Raw genomic sequence first — 23,006 nt, forward strand, 5'->3', positions numbered from 1 at the left:
TCCAAAGCCTGTATAAATCTAGAGAATCTGAACAAAACAAATCCAGAAAAATGAAAAGATAGGTAATGAGAAGCAATTTCTGACAACAGAGCCACAGTTGTTCCCAGATTTAAAAATAAATAAATCATGCTTTGCTTACATCCCAGAGTCTTACTTTTATGGCTTGTTAAGAGTAAAGACTGCCAAGATGTGGTATAATTAACAATTGCCCACTCTCAAGAGAGTTTCTGGGAATGTCTTGCATTGGACATGCAACCTTCTGGTGATTCATGTAATCACCCAATGGGAAGCCTCCCAGCCTCACTTGTGCTCAGTGAGTGATCATCATTGATGAAATGAGGAGGGGGAGAATTATGTAGGCCACCTTAAGCTCCTTGGAGAAAAAGATGGGATAAAAATGTAGTAGATAACAAAGCAAGAAAATCTGTTCATTCATCAAGGGACACGAGAAGTTCGATCATGGGCATCATCAATTTAAGGATTCTATATGTACCACAGAGCTGCAAAGTAAAATTCTGCAATCACTTCAGGCTGGGAATCCAAACAAAATGTAGTCTCATGAATAGCTCAGCACACACTCTTCATTGTCATCCTGCATGCACTGAGAAAGCTCAATAACTACTGTTTGTCTAATTAAGGACCCATTTTGGCCAACAGTTTCATCATTATCTTACACACAGCAGCACAGACGCCCCCACTGTTTGTTTTTAGGCCTGGCAAAACCACTTCTATTTACCCAGGCTTTTGATCCTTAATTGGAAGAGTAACTGGCTAAGTCTGTGTCCTTTTTTTTTTTTTTACTCACCCCTTTAAGTGGGGTGATAGGATTTGTCCCCCTCCCCCTACGCACACCACTTCCTTTTCTAAGATATTCATGGCATATTTACAAACTTAATGTATGGCATACTGAGTGGTTGATTAGCCTGAGCAGATCCCACAGTCTTCATAATTAAAAATGGAAGTGTGCAAAACCCTGATATCCACAACTGATATTGCACAAAGGTAATTACATGGCTCCATGCATACAAAGTCTTCTGCATATGAAATCCATATGTGGAACTGTGGAATGAATGTCTTTTTTATTTTCTACCAATCCCCGTTCTTTCCAAAATGGAATTGTAAAAGTGGCAAACGGATTCTAATAAAGAATCTGAGACAAGTCCTTTCAGAAGAATATGTCACAACATGAGCTCCTTTTGTACTTTTATAAAATGTTCCAAGTCACTACACACTTGAAGAAACGGAAGCTTACGACGATGAAGAAAGCGCCATCAAATGTATTCTGAGTTGCCTGAAACGCTTATTCAGGCTAGTTAGCGGCTGCATGAGTAAAGTTACGTGCTCACATACCCAACGTGCATTTTCCTAGCATGTGTGTTTCCCCACCTCCCGCCCAACTGCTCTGTTGAGTCTACGCCAACATCCGTGATCCAGGTCATTTTAGTGAGTCTGATACAGCACTTGCTAGCTGTTACATAACTGCCCTCAGGAATTCTGGGATCGTGTTTGTAAACACTACAGCCATGTGCGCGAAGCCACGTTGCGAGACATCAGAATGACCTGGAACGCCTGCTTTCGAGGTAAACCCTGACACTACAGTGTTTGTACATCCGAGCTGTGCTGCAGGACTAAGACCAGCGTGTTCCAGTCTATTTTTCCCTAGCAAGTTTCATCACCGGTGCCCACAAATGACCCACAAATGTCAATCAATTCATGCTGCCAGGCATTTTTCTCCCAAAGAGAACTTCAAGGCAAAGTCTCTTCAATTCAGGGACCAAGAGCTGTGCTTTCTACTTCCAGCATTGGTTGATTTGATATATACACTAGGCAAAGAAATGATATGAGTACCACAAGGATACACAGACATTTAACAGTATGAATGCAGCAGCACAGAACCAGGCTTTCAGTGTTTAAAAGAGGAGACATTTAACTATTTCCACTCATTACAGTTGTATGGAAAACACACAAACAAAGCTCTATCACTTCCCCTCTTTCTTAGAGAAGCTTTCCTTTTGAAAAACAGCTCAAGGGGTTCACTGAAAATGTTATTCATAATCATATACATTAAATGTTCTACTAATGTATCCAGGCAAATGGAAAAAGGTGTGTGTGTGGGGGGGGAGTGAATAGATTTGCCTCTGCCAAGCTATTTTAAATGCAGCTGCGAATCCCATTTGCTTTTGACCTTTACTGCAAGAGGAGAGAAAAGGATGGAGTTAAAACGTTGCTAAGCCCTGCTGAGTTTGCATTTCTTCAGACTGTTTCAGCCAGGAATAAGAATAGGCGAGGCCCGCCCCAAACTAAAACAAAGGGAGAGCCTTAGAAAAGACAACAATATTTTTTTTCTTTTGCAGTAAGGTAACATGTCATTTGGAAAATCAAAGAGAAGAGATTTCTAGAAATAAAGAGAAAAGAGCAAGCAAGAAATAAAGTTTCAATAGAAGAGATATAAAAAGTGTGGGGTTTAACCATAATGTGACACAACCTCAGCGTACACTTACCTGGAAGCAAGACCCATTGAATAAGGGTGTAATAATTAATTAATTAATTAATTTGTTAGTTGTTTTATCTTGTGCAAGGCAATGCAAAGTGAATTACAACCAACCAACCAACCAACCAGACAAAAACAACCCCCGCACACGTAGATGCATCAAAACCAGCGGAAGGAAACAAATTTTTTAAAACCCCACTCACTTCAAAATTAAACTCTCATTTGCCCACAAATTCTTGGAGATTCTAGGAAAGCGAAAGCAGGGGGTGCCAAGAGGAGGTTGGCAAACAACCACCACCACCACCCAACAACAACAAACCACCTTTGGTAACAGAATTTCTTTCTACTGCAAACATTTATCCAAGAACTGCTTGGATCCTATGAGTGAGCCTATGTCTCCAGCATTCACAGTTGCTTCCATCCTTGAGATATGGATCACTCATGAGATCCAAGCAGTTATTGGAGAAAAGGAGAATCACCTTCCCAAACAGTACCGGGTATTGCTTCAGGAAAACAGTCCCACAGACCTCCAAGAAATTAAAGAGAACTGCAGCCGCCACATCTCTCTTCTGAGTAAGCATGCTTAGGATAGCTGCATGATAGTCTTTGCTCTTGTGAAAAGCCAGCCATTTGCTAGTGGCTGGCTAAAATGAATATGTTCTGAGATGGGTGCATGAAATGAGTGTTTGAAAGTTGGTGCTGCCATATGTGACAGCATACCCTGCTCAAACAACTATGAATGTGTAGCAGCCTGCTCACCTTAAACAAAAAGGTAAAGGATCCCTGACAGTTAAGTCCAGTCGTGAACAACTCTGGGGTTGCAGCGCTCATCTCGCTTTATTGGCCGAGGGAGCCGACGTTTGTCCACAGACAGTTTTTCCGGGTCATGTGGCCAGCATGACTAAGCTGCTTCTGGCGAAACCAGAGCAGCGCACAGAAACACCATTTACCTTCCCACCACAGCGGTACCTATCTATCTACTTGCACTGGTGTGCTTTCAAACTGCTAGGTTGGCAGGAGCAGGGACCAAGCAACAGGAGCTCACTCTGTTGCAGGGATTCGAACCGCGACTTTTTTATTGGTAACCTCAGTGGTTTAGACCACAACACCACCTGCATCCCACCTTACCACCCCTCACACACTTTAAAACCCCATGCTTACCTTCAACCGTAACAAGAAAATCACTGCAGTAGCAAAAAGTTTGCCTTCCTTTTTGGTTGGAAGAGTTTAAATGTTTAGACTAGAATTCTGGACAGCTAATCTGCTACAGCATGCTCTTCTGTGCGATTTATGCAGCCCTACTTTGTGTGTGCATGACTGCAGCCTGGGTTAAAGACTGCTGATTGGAGTGTTTAGCATTTTCCCCCATAGATCCAAATAGCAAGGACGCACCCAGCATTACTTTCATATGTTTGCAGTTGTCTGCAGACTATTAGTCCTTTCGGAAAGCAGAAACTACGTCTACTCCCCATGGCACACAAGGTTTGCACTGGCCGGTTCCAGTTCTTTGTCAAGCGGTGAAGCTTCTATTTTTGGCTCACCGCAGATGACCTTGCTGTAAGCTACAGAGCTGAATGTCGCCAAAACAAAAGGAGATTATTAAGGGGGGAAAAGCAGGGAGGGAAAAGAACCCTGAGTATTGTGGAATACTCCAACCAGCCTATAACAAGGTTATGATGGCTGTGGGCGATAGTAAAAATGGAGGGGAAAGTAGACCATTGCGGGTGAACGCTGCTGACTCGCGAACTGTTGCACCCGCCAGACTGTTACGCAACAGCTCTTGGGAATTCTGGGAGGGTGTTTGTAAACAGTCAGACATGTGCGCAAAGTCCACGTGGTGCTGACTGAGGCTGGATCGGAAGAAACTCTGAATGGAAAGAGCAGCTCGGTCTGCAGCATTGAAGGGAAAGCAAGTTGGAGCCATGCATCTCGGGGCCTTCCTGGAGAGCAAAATGTTGCAAGGAGTGTGCATCCCATCACAGTGGGAGACATTTCCTAGAACACTTAGCTGCTTTCACCAAAGCAAGATGAAAACGTGTGCCAACTATTGAGGAAAGAAATCAGAAGGAACTGTATGAGGAGTGAACAAGCTACGATGTAACTTTCTGTAACTCAAGTACAGGCAAAGGAACGTTAGCAATAAATTTAAAACAAGCATCCTCATGAAAATAAAGAACTGATATACTGTTTGCTGTAATGAAGATACTGAAAATTATTTTTAAAGTTTCAGCTTTCACACAAAAGACACTGTTCAGTGGTTTCCAACAGGATACCCAGTCCTATGTGCATTAATTTCTAATGAAGTCTCTTGTGGGTTCATGAGTATTTACTTCCACATATATAGACTTGATGGTTGCAGAATTTGGGCACAGCGAGTATGAAGCTCTGCTTGAATATATTTTGTTTCTCTGTCCACTATACCCAGACACCTGAAAGATTGCAATCTCAAACTACAAACTTGAAAGTAACTTCAGTCCAAAACTTGTCAATACTTGTAAATATGGTTTGAACAATGCAAGAAGTCATTGTGTCTTTGAACTCGTCCTATCTTTGAACTGGTAAGCAACCTACAGATGCTAAGTCTGAACTAATTAATGGCATCATTGTATGTGGTAGGTGATGTATACAAGTCAAAGAGCTCATACAGTAGGTTTGATAAAAGAAACCAGAGCCCCTTGTTTATTGAAGTGGCATGCCAGAGCCTTATCCCCTAACTGCTACTTTTAATTGTGGTTATTATTTCATAGTACAATTATTTTTGACAGAAGCATGCACTTCAAGAAAAAGACAGGTTGGACTGAGGGTCCCCCCCCCCCCAATCTGTTTGGTATTCTTTTGGCTTCAATTCTTGCATTCATTCATCTGCCATTAAAAAGCCATGGCCTGAGGCAGCCTTCCCACTGAAATAAGTTAAATATTTGGGATTATTCACTGAACTATAACAGACACAAATGAAAATTAAAGCTGTAGTGCAAGAACTAAAACGGAAATCTAATTTCAAGAACTAAGGCCAGTTTACCTGGCATCACAGATTTGGATTTCATGTATGGGTAGGAAGTCACCAGATAATATTTATTTTCCTGTATAAAGTTATTGGGCTTTCAGTTTCTGCCTCTAAAACAACTTATTTCAGTAAGTACTGAGTTTTAACCTTATTAGAAATCTGCAGTAGAACTATAGATAGATAGATGAGAGAGAGAGAGAGAGAGAGAGAGAGAGAGAGAGAGAGATAACACAACATATTTTTCAAGCTGAGTTGTGGACATATTACTTTTCAAGGGAAACTCCTTTACACCTCAGTGGACCAGCTATGGACTCATACATTATGGTACTTCCACATGCTAAGTTTTTTACCATGATAGTAGCATTCTTGTGCAAGGCAAGCCAGCACGTCATATATCCATAAGCTAGACAAATACTTTGTCAATGCCAGTTAGTCCAAATTTAGCTCATGGGGACCAGCAGCCTTTGTGCAATGCCAGCAATGGTAGCTCCAAACCAGCATGGTACCAGGTCTCTCTTCTATTACCCACTTCCTATTTCACTCAGGCTTGCACCCGTCAACAGTGGGGAAGTGGATAATGAGAGGTGCCCAAGAACTAGAGCTGTTTCCTTCCATTTCAAGTTCAGCACTTTGGAGCAGGCCCTAGCTCCCATGTGCAAACCACAGGGTAAAAATATAACCCAAACAATAATTATTCCCTGTTAGTACTGCATTCGAGCCCAGATTGCCTTTCATCTTCAGACATAGCTCATGCAGCCTCCACAGCTAACTTTCCAGTGGGTCCCTTCAAACACAAGGATTTTGTGGAACAATATAGCATTGTAAGCCACCCAAAGAACTCTGGTTCTGTGATGGCACAGAGTTGCCATAAATAAGTAACCAAATTAGGGATTAATTATAGGAGCAGAAATATGCACAATCTAGCATTGCTACCCAATCTTCTCTAGCACAACTATTACTTCTTTGGATTACAACTCTCTCTTTTTATCTCAGCATCTCCATTTACTCTATTCACCACTTCCCATTCTATATACTAGCTTAGTGAAAAGGAAGTGATGTAACAGGAGTGAGTAATCTATATTCCTCCAGATGTTGTTGAAACGCATAATCCCTTAGCACTGGCCATGTTAGCTGTGGCTATTGGGTATTGCATCTGGAACATCTGGAAAGCCATAGATTTCCCCGGTTGTATAGACCATTAACTATTCTCTCAGTGTGATCACCCCCCCCCCCAAAAAAAAAGTGCATTTAGGCTCATTTTACAAAGCACGCTTTCTGCACAAGACTCTAGCAAAAGCTTCACAATTCAATCAGAAACTCAAGACTAAAAGTCTATCTAGACCTCTAGCTGACAATATGTGCAGGGTAAAGGAATCATTCCAGAATTTCAGACAAGAGAATTAATTATCTGCGGCTGCAGCCAAAATGCCTTTCTCCCATATCCTGCTGCCTGCTTGGCAACTTATTCTCTGTAATACATTGTGCAAGACCTGAACTAAACTGTCATTTGGGGCAATTCCAGCCAAGAGATGTATATTTATTGTAGGTTCCTCACCAGGCAAGTCAACAAAGCAATCACCTCGTTTTTAATAGACTAATGGCACAGTTCTTTCAGATGAACAAATATCAAGCTCTACACAGAGTTTCTTATGCTAGAGCAGAGAACAGAAAATGTGCAAGTGTACACTATCACAATAATAAATGCATGGGTATCAGTATATCCAGTTAAGTAATAAGCCCTCTCCAGGCCAGTACTCTTCCTCACCCTTCTACATTACAGAGATAATTTCAATAATATGAATTAATTAATCATTTCAAATAGAGGAGGGATACACACACAAACCCTTTTTTAAAAAGGTGCAAAGCTGTTGACCCAACTCCTGCTTTCGTCCTTTAAACCTCTTAAAAGCTCTGCTTCAGGATCTGTGGGAGAACCCCTTCTTGGCATCCCATTACTGGCAGAAATTCACTGTGATGTGGAATACTGCCTTCTCAGTGGTGGCACCAGTTTCATGGAATGCCCTCCCCTCTGTGATAATGGCTGGCCCCTGATGCATTAAGAACCAGGCCATCTCATTTGGAGCACATTAATGTAGTGAGGCCAGACACTAATAGGGTCTTGCCTGCTGTAGGATTAGAACTGCATCGGGAATTTTATTTAGCATTTCAGGAAATTTTCCATTGTAGTGGTTTTATGATCCTGATCTGCGGTGTATGTTACATACACTGGAATCATTACACAATGAAGGGTGGGGTATAAATTGAAAGAGAAATTAAAACAATACATCGAAACATTTCTAAGGGCAGGTTCATAAAGTCAAGGACATCACTTGGTTATGGGATGCCAATGAAGTATGAACGGACTCCATTTAGAAACACGTATGTAACTGCTATAGATACACACATCAGTGGTTGATTCACACATGCCAGTCAGACCACTCCTGAACATGTGAACTAGACCTAAGAGTCCATGTCCATAGATCTCCACACTGCATGTCCTCTATTCCTTCTGTGAATAAGCAGTCACAGCTGTCCAGACATTATCACCATTACGGCTATAGGGGAACCCCAAGCAAATCTGTTTGGTTTGCTTGGGGGCAAGAACGGCAGGTGATACACCCTTCTTGACAGAAGAACTACAAACTATAATTCAAAGTCTCCCGCTCATGTAAATATTTTTCATGCCTGGCAATGGCAGGTGGTGGAGCTCTGCAAAATGTGTGGAGCTTTACCTTCCACATTTACATGATGTATACGGTGTGGCTGTTTATGTATTCAGGGCTATTGCGTAGGATTGCAGCCACAACCTCCAGTGTTGCATATTATCTGGAGTTTCAGCAAAACTGGATTTCCTTGCAGATCTGCTTCAAGTCCCATTTTCCTTGTGCAGAGGAAAACAATTTCAAATGCCAACGATTAAGAACAAGAACAGTTCTCAACTGTTCTAGAATATATCTACAATATCGGCTGCATTCACACACCATGGTAAACCATAGGGCAGGGGACACCGGAAATGTGCTTTGCTTGCTGAAGCTCCATGATTCAATCTCTACGTTCTTCAGGTAGGGCTGGGAAAGACTCCTGTTTGAAACCGAGAGTGTTCAGGTCAAAGCTCTTCTTGCACTCTATACTGTTGAATCCAGAAGACAAGGGAGTAGGAAGAAAGACTCACATCAGTGGTATAGTACATTATTTGCAGGCAGAAATCCCACGTTCAGTCCCTAGGAATTCTGGGCAGGGCTGGGAAATATTATTGCCTTAAACTCTGGAGAGCCACCACCAGTCAGCGTTGAATGCTAACCTAGATGGACCAGTGGTCTAACTTCGTTAACGCAGCTATCCTATGCATTTGGGCTGGGGTTGAGGCCAAGGGAGTAGTTTGTCAGAAGCCAATTCATGACTTTAGGGTGGGGTTTCCCAAATATGAGTGTCCAGCTGTTTTTGAACTACAATTCCCATCATTCCTGACCACTGATCCTGCTAGCTAGGGATGATCGGAGCTGTAGTCCAAAAACAGCTGGAGACCCAAGTTTGGGAAACCCTGCTTTAGGACAATAGCACGGCTAAAGGGGAGGGGGTCCCAATTCATAGCACAGTATCTTCATCAGTAAACTAGACATGGGTTAAATCAGTCACCAGCCCTTACAATTTAGGCTTCTTAAATCTTACACTGATTATTAGAATCTTCACAACTACACCTGTATCTGTGACATGCTTTGTATTTCAGTACCATCTTCAGTTAGTGATTTTTCAAATAAATTTAAAAGACTTCTAAGTTTCCAGAGGTCCACTGAAGTGGATTTGTTGTTACCTGCAGTTCAGATTAAAATTACAACAGAGCTATAATAGGTATGCTCAAATCTCTCTTTAGCCTCTATCCATCTCTGATTCACACTGCAGTCAGTTTTTTATGATTCATAATGCATCCCACTGCGTTTCAGAACCAGATCAAACAAATAGCCTTTCTAGATGATGTCATAACATTAAGAATTGGCAAAATGCCTTCACAGCAGCCAGAGAGAACAAGACAAATCAATAGTTTATCTTGTTTGGCAAAATAATTTGAGATGGTGTTTTCCATTATTGTTCAAAAGAACCACCAATTCTTTTCGAACCTTAGCAAGGGCTCAAAAGTGGACAAAGGGGAGAAAGAGTGAGAAAGAAAACAAAGGAGAAAAACAGCACAGATGGAGTTAGCATTGATCTTGTACCAAAGCTGACCCAGATGTGGCACTGGTCATTGTTAAAAGGCTATGCTGCAGCAATGGCAGTTGTGAATAATGCTTTGGAAGCTCCAAAATGCCATCACACAGAATTCTTCTGGGTGGTGACAGACACAGTAAATCCAGACTGCCTCTGCCCATAAAGACATAAGTGCTAACTTTCTGTATTGGATTAAATGTCTATCTAATCTAATCCACTTCTGACTCCTAGAGCTCTCAAGCAGATGCCCTGGGGAAGTTCACAAGCATGGTGTTCTGGGAACAGCCATTAGCCGTTCCTTATAATTTGGCCCCAGTATCTAGTAGTCAGCGATATTTTACCACTGGGCATGGCACAATATGCATATTTAGTTGTTATGTGCAATAGCTGATGACACATTTACCTTCCATGAATTAATCTAACACCAGGGTCCACCTTGCCACACACAGAGGCTTTCAAAAATACCTCAGGGTGCTTGAATTCCATGGAGAAGTTTTCTAGTTACATATCCAAGCTCAAAAGTGCCCTGGAGAAAACAGCCGGTTATAAGTGAAATAAACATGGAGAATCTTCATCCCAGAGCAGCTACGAACCAACCAGGCCTTACAGATTTCCAGTTCCTAGAAGTTTAAGTTGCAATGGCTCTAGTGTGGTGTAGTGGTTAAGAGCGGTGGACTCGTAATTTGGTGAATCGGGTTCGCGTCTCCGCTCCCCCACATGCAGCTGCTGGGTGACCTCGTCACACTTCTCTCAGCCTCACTCACCTCACAGAGTGTTTGTTAGCCGCTTTGAGACTCCTTAGGGTAGTGATAAAGCAGGATATCAAATCCAAACACTTCTTCTTCTTCTACTTGGTGGCATGGCCATAACAATCTCTTTCAAGAAGATTGAAACAGAGTAGCCACTCTGCTTCTTGCATGTAACCAAACAACTTTGTAACCAAAGTGTTCTTTACTATAATGCCATTGACAATCTCTTAGGAAGTACAGTCGTACCTTGGAAGTCAAACGGAATCCGTTCCGGGAGTCTGTTCAACTTCCAAAATGTTCAGAAACCAAAGTATGGCTTCCGATTGGCTGCAGGAAGCTCCTGAAGCCAATCAGAAGCCCCATCGGACATTCGGCTTCCGAAAGAACATTTGAAAACCAGAAGACTCACTTCCGGATTTTGATCATCTGGGAGCCGATTTTTTCGGGAGCCAAGATGTCTGAGATCCAACGTACGACTGTACAGTGAATACAACATGCATACAGCCCACATCTACATGGTGGAAAGTCACTAGCAGTATATTATATCCATGTTGCATCATCTGAATGAGCTTCCTATTGATTCCAGGCCCAAGTCAAGGTGATAGTTTTGACCTAGTCTCATGTATGGCTCGGGAGAATCAGGCCTGCAACTTATCATGATCCTCGACTATAATGGGGAAAACTAAGTTTAGCAACCAAGTTTAGCATCTCACACAGAGAGGAATTTTTAGCAACTGCTTCTCAGAAGTTGCTCAGCAAAGTCACAGTTTTTCTTTATCTACCTGTTGGGGAGTGTGGGAAATATCTGTTTGAGTCTCATATATGTTTACCTGCCCTTAAACAATCGACTAGCCCACAGATCCACTGACAGCAGCATACACACATTCCAATCCAAAAAAATTGAGGCTCTGGTAAATCATAGAATCACAGAACTGTAGAACAAAAAAAAAACTTATTTACATTTGTCCAATGGAACATGAAAAAGATCTCTTTGCTCTCTTCAAAATCAGCAATATTGCCCTGAACAGAATGTTTTGCCAATAGTTAGCTTATCCTTGCAGGGAATTAAAAAGTGAATGTACTCCCCATCACTTTAAGGATTCCATTTTCCCTTTGCCCATTTATTATCAAGAAAGAAATTATTGCTCAATCTTTCATTAGCAATGTGAATACTCTAGAGTTGGCATGGACAGTGAACATCCCATGGACGTTGGGGAAATTTGTCTTGTTTTTTTTAAGTAGTCAGTGGGTTTGATCCAGACTAGCAGTGAAGTCTATTCATGAATAACCTTTAGTTAGTTCAATGAGACTTACTCTCAGGGTAATTGTGTTTAGGAACACAGTCTGTTAGCTGAACTTGAGTTCCACTGAAATCAGTCTGAAAAGTTAGCCATAGTTAAACCTCAGCAAGTTTAACAGAAATAAAGCACAGCTAACTTATGGGTTGATCCAGCCCATAAGTTTATAACTGCACTGTGCCAATCAAGTAGCATCCTAAGTAAAATAGCAACCCCAGCAGAAAAAGCACTTAGGCAAGCTGCAACAAAATAGTGCAGTTTGCCACATGTACATTTATGAAACCTTGAGGACAGAGATGCTTTTGAGAAGGGCAACCAGTTTTAGTTGGTCCTGCAGGAATAAAGTACTGATTTCAAATGGCAATTTCAGTGCTACACATTATTTTGGAAATCAAGACAATCACCATGACTCTAAACATGTTTGCTTAGAAGCAAGCCCCACTGAGATTAGAATTGCAGCCACAGTCACTTCACATTGCCCTTTTGCCATTCAAAATTGAGTAACAATTGAACAACCATAACAATTTATCAGGGCACAACACTTTTGGCATAACAAAGTCTAAGACTAGGAACCTCATTTCAAAAATGAGGTTTGCGTATGCAAAACAATACAATAAGTGAAAGGTCCCAGAAGTAATAACAATAACATGCTTTATCTCTAGAAGGGCAACATTCTGATAAAGTTGTCACTGTTTATTCTGATGATATGCAGTAACCTAGAACTCTTATCGCATCCACTAGGATGTTCAACAATGGAGCTTCTAAAGAGTAAAAGTCATTCAACTCTACAGTATATATTATGTATAATGTTGCTAAGCTAAAGGTTTTATCCTACAAGTTACACAAGTAAAGATTTAAGTACTTTTGAGGCAGGATCTAGATACCCTTACCCTTACTAAGTACAAGATGCTACAGAATCTGTCACAGAACATTGGTAATATATTTATGGTAAAGGTAAATGACCCCTGGATGGTTAAGTCCAGTCAAAGGTGACTATAGGGTTGCAGTGCTCATCTCGCTTTCAGGCCGAGGGAGTTGGCGTTTGTCCACAGACAGCTTTCCAGGTTGTGTGGCCCAAACTGCTTCTGGCACAATGGAACACCATGATGGAAACCAGAGCACACGGAAATGCCATGTACCCTCCTGCTGCAGTGGTACCTATTTATCTACTTGCACTGGCGTGCTTTTGAACTGCTAGGTTGGCAGGAGCTGGGACAGAGCAATGGGAGCTCACTCCATCGCAGAGATTCGAACCGCAGGCCTTCTGATCAGCAGGCCCAAGAGGCTCAGTGGTTTAGACCACAGCGCCACCTGCATCCTTTACCATATTTATGGACTACATGTGGCAAATGAACTTTATGAACTGTGCTAACTTGTTACCTGCTTTCCTAGAAACCAGTGTCATGCTGATGCTCAGTGCTCCTAAGTCGAGATACATTTGTGTGCACCAATATGCATGCAGCCCAAGACTGTAATTTGGGATAGAGACCAGTTTCACTGAAAGAGAAGGATGAGCCTACTTCCATATTGTGAATGGAAGCTGTACTGGATCCCCAACCAATCTGTGTGTGGAGTTCCCAGCTGAGAAAGAGAATCTGTGTGCAGAAGCTGCTTTCAAAGGTGAATCCCATCAGCAGTACTTAAGGATTTAATTTTTTTGTTTAAGCTTTTCAGAATATTGAATATTCTTGACAAAACACCAACGGCTCAGTTCATGATTATGGAAGAAAGTTTTCCCATTGCAGAGAGAGAGGTCTAGTAGGTGGATACCGTTTTGTTTAAAGAAAATAGCTATTTTCCACTGTACTTCATACGTGTGTCACTAACTTAAATAAAACAACAATTATTATCTGGGAACATATCAAGCAGCGCATGAGAACAATGCATACTGCTATTTTTATTATTACTGAAAAATAATAGAACAATGTGAGGAAATATGAACTTCTTAAGCTTATACGAAAAAAATCAACCCTCCGCTGAGGTAACCAGAAAAAGTCAACAAAGCACATTAACCTTTGAGGAGTAATGTGGGAGTTGTTGCTAACATCCCTTTTACTTTTCAAAGCAGACTGCAGCTTGGACACAAGCTAATTGAGTGAATTTGTTAACAGAGATAAGAGTAGCAAGAACTCACAAGGGAGTTTCAACAGGTTTGTGTTAGGGAGGTTTGGTGTTTTTTAGTTTTTGTTTAAGACCAGGCATGCATTGGGTATGGGGTTGTTTCTGCCTTCTGATCAACCCCCCACCCCAATAACTGAAGCCTGCTCATTATGCTTGACCATTAACACCCATCTGCTGAATTTGTTTTACAAATAAGCTCTGTTCTATTGGCTTTAGATCTCAACTGAAAGTGCCATCATGGAATACACATGCAATTCCACAAATGACTGTAAGGCTATTGCTATTCCTCCTCTCTACCCCTCTTCCTGGAGTGTCAGCCTGCCATTAAAATGCAAATACAATGGCCTTATTAGCTAGCAAACAACCACCCACCAACCTTCTTCTACAGAGGGAAGGCATCTTTTCCTTCATTGTTTTAAAAATGCATTTGTGAATATGTAACAGCCAGACAAGTCCTATTCTACCATTGTTTACCATCTCATGGTATCAGGTTTTGTATTTGCATATTCACCATGGAGGGGAAAAACATATCTCAAAATGAGATCATCAGAGTGAACGTTTCAGTGGAAAGCTGCTAAGATCACATCAGCTCCTTCCATCCCCACCACAATCAGTTCACAAAGGTAAATTTTATATAACGTACACCCAAGTACTGTTGCAGAAAGCCTGCTAAGTGGCAAAAAAGAAACACTTCCAATTCGATTAAAGCTCCCATTACAGATCTAACATATGACCTATGGGAGTGATTGGAATTAGGTTTAATGCTAAATAATAAATACAAGAAGGCACAACGTTTTGCATTTGACTGGCGCATTCCTGGTAGATTATGGTTTAGTAGCCTTGATCTCGTTAAATGGCAATTATTTTAAAAGGGCATAAGAAGCTTCCCTCGTCGTCCTCCCACCCCCCGCCCACCACCCACATTGAGTAACTGGCTCTCATCACGGGATCCAGCAATTACGAAGCCAAAATAGCAAGCACAGAGAATTGCAAAGGTAGAGAAAAGAAGCCGGGGAGCAAATGTCCTCCCCAGTTCTCTCTTCCTTCCCCAGGATGGGGGGGGCTTCACTTTCCTTCTGCGCCCCTGACCTTGCCGTCCTGAAAACTCCACAGCCCCATCTCTCCCCCCCCCTCCCGCCCTCTCTCTTGGACTGCGCCTGCCTTTGTGTCTGCTTGTCACTCACCGGTAAACCAAATGAGGGCTGATTCATGAAAAGCACAAAGCCGGGGGGGAAAACACTTTCACACATTAAAAATCTCGCACGCACGCCTCTCTAACCCGCTGCGTCCAGCCAGAACGTCCATGCCCTCTAACGCTAGGCACCTCTCAAGAAAGAGTTTGCTTTTGCCCAGAGATCACAAACCCTCTTCCACTTTATTGCTATTCTTTTTTTAATAAGGGCATATACTCTTAAAGTTTTGGTCACAAAACCCAACCATCGATTATTATTTTTTTTGTAAAGCGACCCTCCGCAAACTTGCTTTCCCCAAGGCCACTTGGGAGTCTCTTTCCAGAATAAAGCCCGGACGCGATTAAGAACTCAGCACGTGTGTAAGCGAGAACACACGTTTAAAGGGCGGCTGCAACTGGGGGTGAGGGGTGTAGCGTGGAAGCGAAGAGGAGGAAAAAGAAGTGCAATTTTATAAGACAGGGAAAAAAACAAAACTTAAAGCAATCGACTTCTCTGTCCAACAAACACAAAGGTGGGGGAGGCTCACCCACCCCAAACCCAAGTAGCTAAAACAGCAAAGTTCACAAGGCGAAAGCTACACACATACAGGGGGAAATAGAAGGGGGAAGGAACCCCCAAAATAGCTTCGATTTTTTCTATTTGTCAGCCATGTTGGCGAAGCTGCTGTAATTTTCTTTTCCATTTGGACCCGCGGAGAGTTGTGTGTGTGTGTGTGTTTCTTTCCCTAAAAGTCACACCAAGGAGCCCCACGGGCTACTAAAGGAGGTCAAAAAAGGAGAGCGTTTCGGAACAGGGGGAAAGGGAAAGAGAGACAGAGAGAGAGAGGGAAGAAGGAGAGAGAGAGAAGCGCGCCTCTGACCTCTTTCCAGCAGTCCCCTCCGCCTCGCCGAATCCAGCCGAAGCAATCTGCTCTCCCTGCTAACCAATCCTAAAGGGCAGCCATCTTGCTTCCTTCTGCTCCTTTACGAAAGCAGCCTAGCCTCCGCATCAATATTCATAAGGCCGTTTTGACGTCTGCTCCCTCCTCGCTCGGCGGAGCCCCAGCGTCGCTCCCAGCGGCGGACGTGACTGCCATCCGAACGAGGGCGGGAGAGGGGGAGGCTGCTGCTGCTGCTGCTTCGCTGTCTCCCCAACAGCGCCAGGGCGGGCGGGCGAGCGAGCGGGCTCGGGCTACTGGCTACTGGCTACTGGCAGAGACGCCAGCCTCTCCCCCTTTGGGGGTTTTCCCACACAAAGGCGTGGGAGACTTTTGACTGGGATATCTCTATTGGGTTGTTCTAACAGGGGAGCCGGATAGGAAAGGGTGGTGTTGTAACGCGCGTGGGGGCGGGGGGTGTTTGGTGGATTTTATTATTATTTTTTTAATCACTTTTTCGGCTCTAAAACCAGAAGGGCAGGAAATGCCAGAAAGCGTGTTTTTTGTGTGTGTTTGTGTGTTTCCCCAGCCCCCCCCATCCGCCCTTTTCCTTGCTGCTGCACTGCAGCCCCGATAATGTGACACAGTTGCAGACAAAGGACTCAAAACAAGGAGCTGTCATTCTTAACAGATGTTGTTTCCTGGTTAGGGAGGGCGAGCGCGCGCACGCGCGCATCCCACTCCCGGGTCCTTTAAGCAGCAAGAGGCTGCTTCTCCGACAATGGCTTGCTTGCTTGCTTGGCAAGGCGAACTTCGGCTCGGGCGCAGGCCCCGCCCCTCGATTTGCATATTCAGCGCTCGCTCGGGCGCCATTGGCTGGAAGCGCGGGCTCGGCCGTGCTTTTTAAAGGGTTGCTGCGCCCAAGTTCTCCAAAGTCCGCGGGGTTTCTCTCGCCGCCGCCTCCTCCTCCTCCAGTCCCACCTCCTGTTTACGCCGGGCATGTGAGCGCACGGGGAGCAGCACGTGGATGGCACTGATCAAGGTCGGCACTCTTTGGTGGTTTGTGTTTTGCTGCAGACAGAAGAATCCGTTGGCTCAGAGAGAGTCATGAGGGGATCAGCCCAGTCCTGTGGGATCAATGGGTCCGGGCATGTTTAACTGGACTGCATGTTGCAGCATATTCATTGAAAAACCACCCTGCGTTTTGTTTTTAAGAAGTTGTAAAACGAGAACAGACTGCCTTTTGTTGCACTTTAAAAAGAAAAAAGGAGGAAAGAGAAAAAAGTTAATCCAAACCACTGGATCATTTTTGGAATGTCGTCAATGTGTGGTCACAAATAAAAAGGATGGATATAGAACAATATCTTCCTAAACCATACTCGGAGTAAACCTATTGCAATCCATAGGCTTAAGTTCCACCGAATGGAAATACAGGATAACATGGCAGACGTTGTACAATTGAAACATGTATTGCAAAGAAATACGCACAAGCATTAGATACAAAAGAGTAACACTGAAGCAGCACATGGAGATAGTTTGTTGCTTTGAAACTTGTTTTGCACATTTGTAGTGATACAGTTTGTGTTGATGAATTGTTTTCGTTTAAAGCATTTGTATTTTGTTGTAGAATATAACAGCAGGCAATAATAATAATAATATTTTTATTTATACCCCATCCACCTGGCTGGGTTTCCCCAACCACTTTGGGCAGCTTATAGAATATATATAAAAAACAGCAGGTCATTCTTAACCATATTTCATAACCATACTGAATAGTTTTACATACCCGTATAATAATATGATTTATGATATGTAATAGGACGGTATATATTTTGATAATGGTTATTATTATGAACTAAGAAGAAGAACACACAAGAGTAGATGTTACAAAAGACACTGGGCTTCACCATTTTTCTATTGATTGTATAAACTAAGCTGACTCTAAAGGTGCAATCCTAAATCCACTTACCTGGGAATAAGCACCATTGAACACAATGATACAGTGGTTAAGAACTTAATTCGTTCTGGAGGTCTGTTCTTAAACTAAAACTCTTCTTAACCTGAAGCACCACTTTAGCTAATGGGGCCTCCTGCTGCTGCCGCACCTCCGGAGCACGATTTCTGTTCTCATCCTGAAGCAAAGTTCTTAACCCCAGGTAATATTTCTGGGTTAGTGGAGTCTGTAACCTGAAGCGTATGTAACCCGAGGTACCACTGTACAAATTGTGCTATGGCGGCACGGCAGCAGCGGGACACCCCATTAGGTAAAGTGGTGCTTCAGGTTAAGAACAGTTTCAGGTTAAGAACAGACCTCCGGAACTATTTAAGTACTTAACCCAAGGTACCACTGTACTTCCTTTTGAACAGATGTGTATAGATAGGACTGCACTCTTCAGGGAGCAATCCCATACACCAGAATCTGGTTTAAAGTTGCAACAGATCTAGGACTCATTCAGCAGATGCTGCTGCTGTTCTGCATAAACCTGGCAGAGGGTAACAAGCTTTTAAAATAGTGTGTCATACCAGGTTGTCAGGTCATGATGTGAACTGAGGAGAATGGAGGTCTTTAAGCAGAGGCTTGACAACCATAAGCAGAGGCTTGACAACCATATGTCAGGAGTGCTCTGATGGTGTTTCCTGCTTGGCAGGGGGTTGGATTTGATGGCCCTTGTGGTCTCTTCCAACTCTATGATTCTATGATTCTATGATTCTATGATTTAGGATCCAGCCGAAGTACCCCGTTTGTGGTCTGCCTCTGCCACTCTCCCAGAATGCCCCTTTGGGGAATTTATATTAGCCTCAACCCTGCCACCTTTGGCTGGTAAGCAAATTACACCAGCATAAAGGTAAAAAAAGGCAAAGGACCCCTGGACGATTACGTCCAGCCAAAGGCAACCATAGGCTGTGGTGCGGTGTTTGTCCACAGACAGCTTTCCGGGTCATGGGGCCATGGGGCCAGTATGACTAAACCGCTACTGGCACACCTTCCCGTGCAGCGTTACCTATTTATTTACTTGCACTGGCATGCTTCTGAACTGCTGAGCCAGGGTTGGGGAGTTAATGCTGGCTGATCCCAGCTGAGCTGGAAATCCTAAACTGCTCATTCCAGCAGATCTTGCCATAGGATTGCCCTTTGAATGTGTGAACATAGGGAGCAAGTCTCTCTTTCACAGAACCCTCAGAAATCCCTCTTTAAGGAGGCCCATGTGACGTTCATTCAGAGCTGTTGCACATAGAGTCTTGTGCATGGCTAAAAGGTGCAGAACCTCCTCTGTTCCTTTCTTTAGAAACTTTCAGAGACGTTGCATGATCACTTCCTCCTTTGACAATTTATTCCACTGCCTGACTGTTCTTATAGCGTCTTGACAGGATTATCAAGACAATCTAGAACAGGGTGGTCCAATCTGCAGCTTGCAGGCTGCTTTTGGCAGACCTTGGCAACATTCAAGAAATTACATCTTAAAGCCTTAAAACATTAAGTCTGATTACTTGAAATATCATTTAACTATATTAAATGTGTAGTTAATTATGCATATATTTAATTAACTATATTGTGTATATTAAATCATGTTAAATATATTGCCAACACTTTAAACTGTGGAAATATATTTCAGCGTGTGGCTCATGGGATCTGTGTCAAAGTACTCCTGCAGTCCGCTTAGTATGAAAAGTTGGATCACCCTGATCTAGAGCAACTGGGTTGCAAAAAAGTGCCGTTTTAACCTGTTTTATCCAAATCTGCAAACTGTTACGGTATCCTCCATCCTTTAATCACTCTTTTCTCTAAACTACATATACTAAGTTCTTTCAGCTTTTTAAAAATAGGCCATGTGTGCCAACAGGCCATGATGTTATGCATGTTTGCTTGAAAGTAAACCCCACTGAGATGGGGCAATGGGGCAAATGTGGATAGGATAGTACCCACACAGTTGTAATAAATGCTGGTTATGACATGGGTGGCACTGTGGGTTAAACCACAGAGCCTAGGACTTGCCGATCAGAAGGGTGGCGGTTCGAATCCCCACGACGGGGTGAGCTCCCGTTGCTCGGTCCCTGCTCCTGCCAACCTAGCAGTTCGAAAGCATGTAAAAGTGCAAGTAGATAAATAGGTACCACTCCAGTGGGAAGGTAAATGGCGTTTTCGTGCGCTGCTCTGATTCGCCAGAAGTGGCTTAGTCATGCTAGCCACATGACCTGGAAGCTGTGCATCAGCTCCCCCAGCCAATAAAGCGAGATGAGCACCACAACTCCAGAGTCGACCACAACTGGACCTAATGGTCAGGGGTTTACTTTTATGGCCCCTAAAACCCTAACAGGCTTGGCCGCAGGCTACCTGAAAGATTATATCTCCTTATACAAACCTGCTACGATCCTTCGGTGAGCATCTTTTCTTGGTCCCATCAACATCTGAGGCATAATTGGTGGTGACATGAGATATAGGCATTCTCTCTTACCACAATATACAGGAGGAAGCCTGATCAAAGAATATGGATTAGCTCCATATTTATGCTACAGTCCTAATCCCAGTTATTGGGGAGTCAGCCCCATTGAATTCAGCAGAACTTACCTCTGAGTTGACATGGTTATTGCACCATTAGTCATACATATCACTAGGCCATTGAAATAAATGAGGTTTAACCATGACCAACTTGAGCACCATTGGTTTAAATGGGTCTATCAGCATGACTAAGTCCTCACCTGGACTATAAACTTAAAGCAGTATGGTACCACCTTAAACAGTCACAACTTCCTCTAAAGAATCCTGGGAACTATAGCTTGTGGGTGCTGTGAGCTGATAGGAGACCCCCTATTCCCTTCACAGTGCTGCAATTCCCAGAGTTCACTGGGAAGTGGGCTTGATGGTTAAACCACCCTTATCATCTTACCACGTATATGCTTTGTCTGCAAAACTGGCACTGTTACAGGTGCCACATAATACCCTTTTCCTGGGATAAACCAATCTTTTAGTGTGGCAGCACCCACATTTTGGAACTCCTTGCTTATTGGCACCAGGCTGGTGCCTTCCTTGTTCTTTTTTCAGTATCTACTCAAAGCATTTTTGTTAGGCAAGCCTATCCATACATGTAAAATGTTGACAAGTGTCTTAATCTGGTTTTCAGCTTCTTGTTGGTTCAAACTATTTTTTAGACGGTTGTTTCTGCTGCTGTTGTTTTCTTTTTAACCGATAATTTTATTGTAAACCACTTTGAAAGGTTTCTTATTTCATGTTACAACCCAACAGTATTTGAATTCTGTGGAATAAATATATAAAATAATGTGTTCACACGAGGTGGCTGCACAACTAACACTCTGCTATACTGTTCTTGCAGTGGATGGACAACAGTGCCATGTTTGAATAGGAAGCAACCTTGGTTTGCCTCTGCAGGGACTGCGGGCCACCTTAGTTTACTCAAAACACAGTGCCTATAGATGCATGGAACTAGGTCTCTATATTTACGCACATTATGTTTAGTAAAACGATCCATAAGGTCACCTCCCTTTTTTCATTTCATCTTTTAAGCCTCTCCCTGCCCTGATCTGTGTCCTTCTATGTTATAACAGGTGGTTCTTGTCTGCCTGGAATCTTCTTTGGCTTTCGCCCAGCTTGGAAACAAGCCTAGACCCCTTCCTTGCCAATGTTCCCCCTCCTGTGCTATGACATATGTTGCTCTCTTTTTTAAAAAGAGAAGTGCTTCTTAGCCCCCACCAAAAGAGGCAGCTGCTGACCTGAGCAGCCTGAAGATCATAAAGAAAACATGTTTTCTTAGGAATACTTTGCATGCAGCTTACTTGATACCCTTTTCTCTTGTTATATAGCATAGCAAAAGAGACACACAAGCATGCTTTGTTCTCTGAGCTGCATGTAGTAAATGAGGACATTCTTGAAATGCTTACTTTTCTAGGTGTGGCATGGCTATTTTTGAGAAGCACTTCAGTATGCCCAACAAGAGATCTTATTTCTTAACAGCCTTGATAAAACCAAGAACAGCAGTTTGAACAAAGCAGCGGGATATCATTTCACCACAGAATGTAACCCTTGGCTACAAAATGTCTGCCTTATGTTTTTCTGAATTAGCTTGGTCTCCAGGGCTGCTAATTGACACCATGGCTTTCAATTAACATATTTAAATTTATTTCCCACCCTCTCCACAAGGGCTTGGGGCAGGTTACAGTATTACCTAAGTATTGTCCTTGAAGCAACCTAGTAAGATTATTACTATGCCGAGATTCTTACTCCTTCAACCAGAGCTTCAGTGATGGGCAACTCCAAGTTCTTCTGTGATTGTGCGGACTGTATGCATCTTCTTGTGGTGTTGATGTGGGTTTATTGGAGGCTGTAGGCAATTCACAAACTTTAATTACCACAGCCCACCGTGCATAGAGGCTGCATGCTGTGGCACAGTGTGAATTGGGTCAAAATCATTTATAAGTTCAAATTTTGATCTTCCTTTTTCAAACCATTTCGAAATGCTGAGGGAGTGAATGAAAATGTCCTTCCTGAAATGTATTTTAAGCACTTGAAACCAGTAAAACTTCAAGCACTTGCTCTCTGCCTGTCCATGACTGCCAAGGTGGTCTTTGCTAGGCAATGAAAAACATTCTCCAACAGTGCAGTCTGGTGCATGTCTACTCATAAGCCCATCCCATTGAGCTCAATGGGATTTTCTTCAAGATAAGCACATAAAGAATTGCAGCTTAAAATAAGAGACCAGACCAGTTTGCACACAAAACTTAATTGGCTAAGTGTAATTGGGCAAGATTTTAGAGGGAAACGTGTGGCTACTCCTCATTTGGTCCTGCTGCAGCTGTGTTACCCAGAGCTAAGCTATGGTTTGTTGTGAACTTTAGCCGAGGCTTGTTTTTTGCTTACCACTTGTGGTTTGTTTGAGGAATATAAACCATAAATTGGGCATAACGCTAGGCTAAATAATGGCTTAGCCCTGGCTAGTGCAGTAGCAGGAAGAATAAAGTACAGAGGATTTTCCTCTGAGTAACCAACCACAGTCTCACTCATTCGAGCCATGGCTTGAGTTATGTTCAACCCTGCCACTGGGTCTTTTAGGTTAAACAAATTGACCATTTCTCACATG

At 42.9% G+C, this 23,006-nt stretch overlaps 1 protein-coding gene across 2 annotated transcripts in view; it reads right to left on the bottom strand.

The window, feature by feature from the left end:
• TET2 (tet methylcytosine dioxygenase 2) overlaps positions 1-16,182 on the bottom strand; it is a 69,393-nt gene extending 53,211 nt beyond the window's left edge. For both annotated transcript variants that reach the window (XM_083756247.1, XM_083756246.1), the window contains exon 1: positions 15,919-16,182. The gene's annotated coding sequence lies outside the window, so the exon portion shown is untranslated. The remainder of the gene's footprint in view (positions 1-15,918) is intronic.
• Positions 16,183-23,006: the final 6,824 nt, after the last annotated feature.

Source organism: Podarcis gaigeae (assembly GCF_964106915.1).
Source record: "Podarcis gaigeae genome assembly, chromosome: 9".
In the NCBI taxonomy this organism is placed as follows: Eukaryota; Metazoa; Chordata; class Lepidosauria; order Squamata; family Lacertidae; genus Podarcis; species Podarcis gaigeae.